Raw genomic sequence first — 10,272 nt, 5'->3', positions numbered from 1 at the left:
CCCGCGGCCGGGTGCCCACACACGGTCCCCAGCCTCCTGTGGGCGGCCGGGTGTCCATAAACGGTCCCCAGCCGCCCCTATTTGTCCCGGTGCGCCTTATACACAAGCGCGCATACCAAAACATTACCTGTGCCCTCCCCAGTGCATTTAGTGGGAAGGACAGCCTAACCACAAACACGTGGACAAGTGAATGTGGCCAGGGATGGTCCATTTCACTGATGCCTTCACACTGGGCTAATATTGTGGAAGCCGGGACACAGTTGGACACTGGGATGCAACACGTCCTCCAGACATAGAGGATTGCGGGTCCTGGGTCAATCAGGCTTCAACACGAAGTTCAGAAGGTAGACTGCAGCAGTGGTCGGCCTCCTACACAACGAGTAAATTATTCATGATCATGAGGCCATCCACCTCCTTAGCTTTCTGTTCCTTGGAATGCAAGCGCATGTATGTAGTAGCAGCTAGGCCTGAGGTGGTCAGCGTTTTGGCGCATATTCTACCTCCTCCGAGGATTGCTGGATGTTTTCCTACTATCCCAGCTCTATGACTACCGTTAAAACAAAGCTTCAGGTGATGAATGATGGATGAGGTGGTGGCAAAGGAGAAAGAGCAGGAGGAACAGGGACCATTCACATCAATATCAGGCCAGCCAACCACACATGTCTTGTAGGATATGTTTCTGTACAAAAAGGAGCGGTTCGGCTACACAGTTATAGGGCATACAGTGAGTGCAATGCCTACCAAAAATTTCGAGGCACTCCAATGCCCCTTGGAAGTGACATGGAGGTCAGAAGGCCTTAACTAAACCGGTTTTTCCATTTATAGCAACTGGGTCTCCTGTACACTGTTGGCCTAAGCAGTGAATGGAAGGCTTTCCAAAAATTATGAGGAACTGCAATGCCCCTTGAAACAGACGTGGATTACAGCATACTAAAAACCTTCTACCCATTATTGGGGAGTGGGTCTCCCTTAGTGTTCGCCTATGCTTTGAAAAGCAAAAGCTGACTAAAATTAGGAGGAAATGCAATGCCCGTTGGAAGAGTCGTGGAGGTTAGAGGTAATTAAAAACAACATTTCAATGCCCCTTGGAAGAGCTGTGGAGTTCAGAGTGGTTTAACAAGACAGTTTTAATGCCCCTTGGAAAAGTGGTGGAGGTTACAGTGGAATAAAAAGACAATATCAATGCCCCGTGGAAGAGACGTGGAGGTCACAGTAGCTTAACAAGACGGTGTTAATTCCCCTTGGAAGAGTGGCGGAGGTCACAGTGGAAAAAAAAGATAATATCAATGCCCCTTGGAAGAGACGTGGAGGTCCCAGTGGAATAAAAAGACAATATCAATGACCCTTGGAAGAGACATGGAGGTCACAGTAGCTTAACAAGACAATTTTAATGCCCTTTGGAAGAGACGTGGAGGTCACAGTAGCTTAACAAGGCAGTTTTAATGCCCCTTGGAAGAGTGGTGGAGGTCGCAGTGGAATAAAAAGACAATATCAATGCCCCTTGGAAGAGTGGTGGAGGTTACAGTGGAATAAAAAGACAATATCAATGCCCCGTGGAAGAGACGTGAAGGTCACAGTAGCTTAACAAGACGGTTTTAATACCCCTTGGAAGAGTGGCGGAGGTCGCAGTGGAATAAAAAGACAATATCAATGCCCCTTGGAAGAGACGTGGAGGTCCCAGTGGAATAAAAAGACAATATGAATGACCCTTGGAAGAGACATGGAGGTCACAGTAGCTTAACAAGATGATTTTAATGCCCCTTACAAGAGCCATGCAGTACAGCATATTAAAAACATTATTCCCGTTATTGGGGAGTGGGTCTCCCATAGTCTTTGCCTATGCCTTCCAAGCAAAAGCTGCCAAAAATTAGGAAGGGGGAACTTGCAATGCCCCTTACAAGAGCCATGCAAGCCAGCATATTAGAAACATTATTCCCATTATTGAGGAGTGGGTCTCCCATAGTCTTTGCCTATGCCTTCCAAGCAAAAGCTGCCAAAAATTAGGACGGAGGAACTTGCAATGCCCCTTACAAGAGCCATGCAGTACAGCATATTAAAAACATTATTCCCATTATTGAGGAGTGGGTCTCCCATAGTCTTTGCCTATGCCTTCCAAGCAAAAGCTGCCAAAAATTAGGACGGAGGAACCTGCAATGCCCCTTACAAGAGCCATGCAGTACAGCATATTAAAAACATTATTCCCATTATTGGGGAGTGGGTCTCCCATTGTCTTTGTCTATGCCTTCCAAGCAAAAGCTGCCAAAAATTAGGATGGAGGAACTTGCAATGCTGGCAACACGGACCACGGTCACCATGGTGGTATAGTGGTGGTGGAGGCTGAGGATAAGGAGAAGAGCAAAAAACAGCCAAAATGAGGAAGCATATACCCATATGTGGGTGTGAAGCGGTGCATGGGAATACACCTCCCGAAATAACACAGTGGATTTGACTTTATGTTACTCTGCTGTCATTTGGTGGTGATGAGAAGTCTGGCCCAATCCAGCCCTTGTTCATTTTGATAAGGGTCAGCTTGTCAGCATTGTCAGTTGACAGGCGAGTGCACTTATCAGTTATAATTCCCCCAGAGGCACTAAAAATACGCTCCGATAACACGCTAGCGGCAGGGCAGGCCAGGACCTCCAAGGCGTACAGAGCGAGTTCATTCCAAGTGTCCAGCTTGGATACCCAATAATTAAAAGGCACAGAGGAATCACAGAGGACGCTGGTACGGTCGGCAAGGTACTCCCTCACCATCTTTTGAAATTTTCCCCTCCTTGTGAGAGTACCCCGCGCCTCAGGGTCTGTCCGAAGGGAGGGTCTGAGAAAACTGTCCCAGACCGTTGACTGTGTTCCCTTGCCTCTGCTGGATTGGAGTTGCGTCTCTCTCGCATGTACGCCTTGGTTGGGCAACAAACTGTGACCTCTGCCGCTAGCGTGTTCAGATGGGAATTTTTTTAACAGTTCTGCAGCAAGGGCCTTCTGGTACTGCCCCATTTTTGTAGACCTCTCCACCTCAGGAATAAGAGAGTGAAAGTTCTCCTTGTAGCGGGGGTCTAAAAGTGTCACCAACCAGTAATGACTGTCACCCAACATTTTGACAACGCGAGGGTCACGGTTAAGGCAGCGTAACATAAAGTCAGCCATGCTTGCCAGACTGGTAACGGGCAAGACTTCCGTGTCCTCACCAAGATGACGACTGACCATGCTCTCCTCCTCCTCCTCCTCCCCCCTGTCCTCAGGCCACCCACGCTGAACCGACGGTATGACAGTTGTACAGGTACTACCGTCTACAGCGCAAGATACAAGCTCCTGTTCTTCCTCCTCCTTCTCTCCCTCATTGTCCCCCAATGCACGTTGGGATGAGATGAGGCTGGGCTGTGTGTAATCGACCGCTACGGCTTCTTGATCCATCTCATCATACTCTGGCTGCAATGCCTTCTCTTTAATTCTCTGCAGAGAGCGTTGCAAACGACAGACAAGTGGAATGCTGACGCTAATGATGGCGTCATCGCCACTCACCATCTTGGTGGACTCCTCAAAGTTTGTCAAGATGGTACATATGTCAGACATCCAGGTCCACTCCTGAGGTCTTATGTGTGGAGTCTGACTTGAATATCGACGGCCTTGTTGCAGCTGGTACTCCACAACTGCTCTCTTCTGCTCACAAATCCTTTGCAACATGTGGAGGGTAGAGTTCCAACGTGTGGGGACATCACACACCAGTCGGTGTGACGAAAGCTGCAAACGCTGCTGCAACACAGCAAGGGCGGCAGAAGCTGTAGCCGACTTGCGAAAATGAGCCGATAGGCGGCGTACTTTGACGAGCATATCTGGCAACTCGGGGTACGATTTAAGAAAAAGCTGAACCACGAGGTTAAGCACATGAGCCAGGCATGGTACGTGTGTGATCTCGCCATCGCCTCAGAGCCGCCACCAGGTTACGGCCATTGTCACACACGACCATGCCTGGATGTAGGTTCAGCGGTCTCAGCCACAGATCTGCCTGCTCTTTCACAGCTGTCCACAACTCACAAGCACTGTGAGGTTTCTCACCTATGCTTATGAGTTTCAGCACAGCCTGTTGCCGCTTGGCGGAGGCAGTACTGCAGTGCTTCCAGCTTGTAACTGATGTGGTGATATCTGAGATGGAGGCTGAACATTAGGAGGAGGAGGATGATGCGCAGGAGCTGTACACTGTGCTGGCAACTCTGACTGACATAGGGCCCGCAATCCTCGATGTGGGGAGGACGTGTTCCGTCCCAAGGTCCGACTGGGTCCCGGCTTCCACTATGTTTACCCAGTGTGCCGTCAGGGAGATCTACCATCCCTGGCCACAAGCACTTGTCCACGTGTCCGTTGTCAGGTGGACTCTCCCAGTAACAGCGTTGTTGAGGGCACGGCAGATGTTTTGGGACACGTGCTTGTGTAGTGCGGGGGATGGCACACCGGGCAAAATAGTGTCGGCTGGGGACCGAGTACTGAGGGACGGCCACCGCCATAAGGTGGGGCGTTGGCTGCGAATTTCCATTTTCATTCAAAGGTCTGGGTGCTTTGCTGCCATGTGCCTGATCATGCTGGTGGTGGTCAGGCTGGTAGTTTTGTCACCCCTGCTGATGCTGGCATGGCAGGTGGTACAAATGGCCTTTTTGGGGTTATCAGCAGAGTCTTTAAAAAAATTCCAGACTCTGGAAGACCTACAGGTTGTACTGGCAACGTCCCTCGTGTTGGTGTTACAGGGATCTGTTGCCTGCCTTCTGTGTGCGGCCACCACACTGCTTCCTGCCTGTTGGGGTACTCTGTGTGCTGCTGGCCTCGCTCTGCATGTCCTCCTGCCACGTTGGGTCAGTTACTAGATCATCCACCACCTTCTCCTCTTCCACTTGCGCACCACAATCCTCCTCCTCACTTCCTGGCAATTGTGTCTCGCCATCGTCCACCTCTCGTGACAAATTGCCAGCGTCGACTTCCTGTGGCCGTGGCTGCTCAAATATTTGGGCATCGCTACATATGATCTCCTCTTCCACCACTTCAAGCGGAGCAGGCGAGGGGCACAAATCTGGAAATGGACCAGTGAACAGCTCTTCAGAGTGTCCAAGTGTGGGATCAGTTGCTGTCTGACGACACTCGGCATGATGGGAGGAAGGAGCATCAGGGTGAGGAGGAGCATGCGGTCGAGACTCACGGCTACTAAGATTTGACCGAGTGGAAGACAGACCGAAGGTGGTGGAGCCCAGGTAACTGGAAGTATTATCCAATTAATAACCTGTTCACACTGATCAGTTCGCAATACTGGTGTTGTTCTGTGCTTCCCTAGTAATTCGGTCAAGAAGTGGGAGCGAGAAGATGTGGCTGCTGGTTGTGGCACATTTTCACCTTGGCCACGGCCCCGTCCTCTGCACGCACCATCACCAGAACGTCCAGTTCCAAGTCCCTTGCCACGTGCCTTGCCCATTGTAAAGTAAGTAAAATAGCTTACACTTGCACTATCAATGGAAAAAGTGTAATAAAAAGTAGATTAGAACCGTGGAAGAGGAAAACCACAGTTCTATTTCTCTGGCCTACACCCGACTCTTTTAAACAATCTGAACAATCAGGGAGAAACTATTACTGTTTTTCTTTACGGAAAAAATACCAAAAGCTGAATAATAGAAATTTTTTACCGTGGAATCCCAAAACCACAGTTATTGTTTACTGGGGTATACCAGACAATTTTAAATAGATATATTTGCGGCTGAACAGTGAGAAACACACTCAAACTGTTTTTCTTTAGGTAAAAATGGCCCAAAAGTGGATAATACAGAGGTTTGAACTGTGGAACTGCAAAACCACACTTCTATTTCTCTGGCCTACACCAGACTATTTTCAACAAATATATTTGTGTCTGAACAATCCGGGAGACACTATTAATTTTTTTTTTTACGGCAAAAAATGCCAAAAGCAGGATAATAGAGATTTTTTACCATGGAACGGGAAAACCACAGTTATAATTTACTGGTGTATCCCAGACTCTTTTAAACAGATATATTGGTGTCTGAACAATCAGGAGACACTATTACTGTTTTTCCTTACGGAAAAAATACCAAAAGCTGGATAATAGAGATTTTTTACTATGGGACGGCAAAACCACAGTTATAATTTACTGGTGTATACCAGACTCTTTTAAACAGATATATTGGTGTCTGAACAATCAGGAGACACTATTACTGTTTTTCTATACGGAAAAAATACCGAACGCTGGATAATAGAGATTTTTTACCGTGGAACGGCAAAACCACAGTTATAATTTACTGGTGTATACCAGACTCTTTTAAACAGATATATTGGTGTCTGAACAATCAGGAGACACTATTACTGTTTTTCTATACGGAAAAAATACCAAAAGCTGGATAATAGAGATTTTTTACTATGGGACGGAAAAACCACAGTTATAATTTACTGGTGTATACCAGACTCTTTTAAACAGATATATTGGTGTCTGAACAATCAGGAGACACTATTACTGTTTTTCTATACGGAAAAAATACCGAACGCTGGATAATAGAGATTTTTTTACCGTGGAACGGCAAAACCACAGTTATAATTTACTGGTGTATACCAGACTTTTTTAAATAGATATATTTGCGGTTGAACAGTGAGCGATACACTCAAACTGTTTTTTTAGGTAAAAATGGCCCAAAAGTGGATAATACAGAGGTTTGAACCATGGAACTGCAAAACCACACTTCTATTTCTCTGGCCTACACCAGACTCTTTTAAAAATATATATTTGTGTCTGAACTGTCACAGACACACTTTTTTTTGGGGGGGGGGGGGAGACACCAAAAGGTTAATAAGATGGGTATTTGTACAGTGTGAAGGAGGAAAAAAAAAAAAAGAGGATTTAGATGAAAAAAAAAGGATTTTTTCCTGGCCCCCGAGACCTGGAGCTAAGTCCAGCAATTTCAGCAACAGGAGCACACAGGACTGTAATGCAGCGTTTGCTGGTATAACCACTGCATCTCCTATACAGCCTGCCTGCCTGCCTGCTTGATATCTGGGATGGATATTAGTCCTGAGAAGGACTGTTTGTTTGATCTCGCAGCCTTTACAGACCCTACACTAACTATTTTGCAGTATATATCTCTCCCTAAATCAGCAGCGCTGTCCCTACATTGTCTGATCCCAACCGTCTGTGTCCAAGATGGCGGCGCCCGGTTTTAAATACTCGAGGTGACGCTGTCCGGCCAGCCAATCAATGTAATGCCCAAAACCAACATGGCTGCGGCATTACAGTGATTGGCTGGCAATCCCTGCATGTTCATTGGCTCTGTAAAGAGCGGCAAACATGCAGGGCGGAGACCCGAGCTCCCGCCCGAGTAACCCGGAAATGCTCGGTACACGCCCGAGTAGCGTGATGCTCGGGCGTGTACCGAGCAGTGTCGAGCATCTTCACTCAACACTATTAGTTACCCATCATGCGGAGGCCGCAGCGGAGTGACATTCGTGTGATCCGTCGCTTCCAGTGTAGACTTACGGTACAAAGTGGGGACTGGGGCTGTGCTTCAGGGAACAAAGGTGGCTAGTGTGACAAGTGGGGTGAAAACTCACCAACTAGGGATTTGCAGCCTAGAGCGTGGAATCGACAACTCCCGTTAGGGCCTATGTGACGTTGTACGTTGCCTAGAGAGTGACGACAGTGACTGGCCCAGTAGAGACAGTGACTCACTTTGAGTTGGAGTATTATGATTAAGACATCACTGATGATAGCAGTTATTTAATGGTAATAATAAAATGATAATGTGTAAATAGCATTGTGTCAATATCTTGTTCATCTGAATTACTGTATTCTTCTGGTAACTTGTTTCATTTTCACTGATAGCGATATCCCCTGATATCTTGTTGAAGGCACCCCTTTAATTGTGTTAATCGAATAAATAGTTGTTAGTTCACATACCACTGCCACCTCATTGTCTGAGCCATTGCATCCGCGTACCTGTTAACATGAGTGTGAGAACTATTACACACATTCTGATCTCCTGGTCTAACCTCCTGCATGATTGGAAAGCACAAATGACTAATGACTTTCATATAAGGGTACTGTGAAGGGAAAGGCAGTACAGCTGAATTTAGCTATGTCATATTAAACACCCTTCTATCAGTTCTCTTCCTCTCCTAGCACTGTGGCCTCTGCTGTATGGTCCCTCACCCACACTGGGTGTCAGTAATCCCACCTATGCCTGTTGTGCTCAACTTGTATGCGCTGTGGAGTGAGATCATAGCAGGTTGACATTACATCTCACCACAGGCGAAGCCCAGAAAAGACTGCTCCTATGTCAGATGCAAAGTAAGTACAAGTGTAAGGCTCACCTGATAAGGTGGATCCACGAAGCCTCTAGTCTGTGGGGTGCACATGGACTCCAGGCATTGGTGCAGATTCTCAGAGGACACATGGAAGTTAGATGTCTGGCTTGATTTGTTCCAAGATTGATTTGTTTGTTCTTCTTGCCATCCATGGTATTGATAACATCCTTCTCCAGCACCATATTTCGAAGGTGTAGATTCTTCTTCTGCCTTGTTTCTTTATCGTTCAGGTTTCATATCCATATGTTACTACAAAAAAGACCAAACTATGTATGAGCTGTGTCATTGACGCTGAAATGTTCTTCAATTTGAACACTTTGTCCATTGACTTCATTGTTGATTTACCCATAGGTATTCTCTTATTGACTTCCAGTCATCACTGCATCTTGAGTGATTATTAATCTGAGTAGGTTGAAGTTCTTTACAACTTCCAGTTTGTCTTCTTCCATCTCAAATGAGTCGCAAACATACCTGGCAGTAGTCAGTATATCTTTATCTTCTTTGTATTGAGTAGCTGTCCCATGTTTGAACTTTCCATCTTGACACTCCGTTATAAGTCCTTTATTCCATCTATGCTTGTTGCTATCAATGTTTTATCGTCTGTGTATTTAAGATTGTTGATGATTCATACAACAATTTTGATTCCTTCTTCATTTGTGGCAAATCCAGCCTTTCTGAAAATAGCTTCTGCATATCAATTGAAAAGAAATGGTGACAGGATGCAACCTTATCTGACACCTCACTCTACTTTGAACCATGCTATTTCAACATGTTCCGTTTGGACTGTTGCTTCTTGGTCTATGTAAAGGTTCCTAATAAAGCTGATCAGATGGTTCAGCACACCCATATCCTTCATGGTATTCCACAGTTAGTTTCTGGGGTTCAACACAGTCGAATGCTTTGCTGTAGTCAATGAAGCAAAAATAGATTTCCTTGTTGTATTCTTTGGCGTTTTCCATTATTCATCAAATGTTAGCAATTATGTAGGAGATCGAAGCATAGGAGACAAAGTGTTGCAAAGCCGTGCAGCCTTCAGGCCTGAACAAAACCCTGCGGAACTGTTCCCAGGGAGAAGAATTGCAGAGTGGACAGAATTAGACAGTGCCCTGGGTCAGGTGACAGTCACAACACCAGCCTTCAATATAAAAGGTCAGCACGCCAGTACAGGAGTGTTTTTGGCACCAAGAGAAGTGGCAGACCCTCTCGCTGCTGCTCCAGCAGCCGAAGCTGCAACCGAGGGCATCAGCCAGGTCCAGACCCAGACGCCGACGGTCAAGCACCGAATACCAGAGCTACGCCACTCAAGACCCCTGATCCAGACAACGTCGGTCAACAGTCAAGTACCAGCTCCCACTGATGCGAACTGAAGAGGCCCTGAGAATACCCAGCCAGAGACTTCAGCCTGGGCCGGTGAACAGGGCTGTTTGAGACAGGCTGTCACTTCCAGCACAGACTTACGGTAACTAGCGCAGGGAGGGAGAGGGCTACGGAACGGACGGGGAACAGTGGAAGCTAGAGCAGCCCCGAGAGCGTGAATACACTTTGTAAGGGAGATGTGTGACCAGTGAGAAGGAAAAAGTGGCCCTAGTGAAGACCCAGGAAGCTGCAGCAACTTCTAGAGACTGTTCCTGCCAGATACTGTGCTTGCCCCTCTACCTTTAGAACTAGTTTGGACTATTGACTCAGAGCTGATTTAGGAGTTTCTTATTGTATACTAATTCCTATACTTTTGTTATCCAGTTTCTTGTCAAAGACATTGTAAATATTGTTTTTTTGTGATTTGCCATCCTCAGCCATTTGACTTCCACTGAATATTGTTAATCCAATAAAGAAATTGTTTCAACCAGGTCCTCCGCTGTTGCATTTATTCGCCTGCTTACAATTACATCTCATGGTCCCCTGCTTGTTCCTCTTGCAGCTATTTGTCGAAGT

The sequence above is a fragment of the Phyllobates terribilis genome, unplaced genomic scaffold (genome assembly GCF_046119375.1).
Source record: "Phyllobates terribilis strain yellow unplaced genomic scaffold, ASM4611937v1 Scaffold_2__4_contigs__length_985480577, whole genome shotgun sequence".
Classification (NCBI taxonomy): domain Eukaryota; kingdom Metazoa; phylum Chordata; class Amphibia; order Anura; family Dendrobatidae; genus Phyllobates; species Phyllobates terribilis.
Note: the sequence above shows the minus strand (reverse complement) of the source record.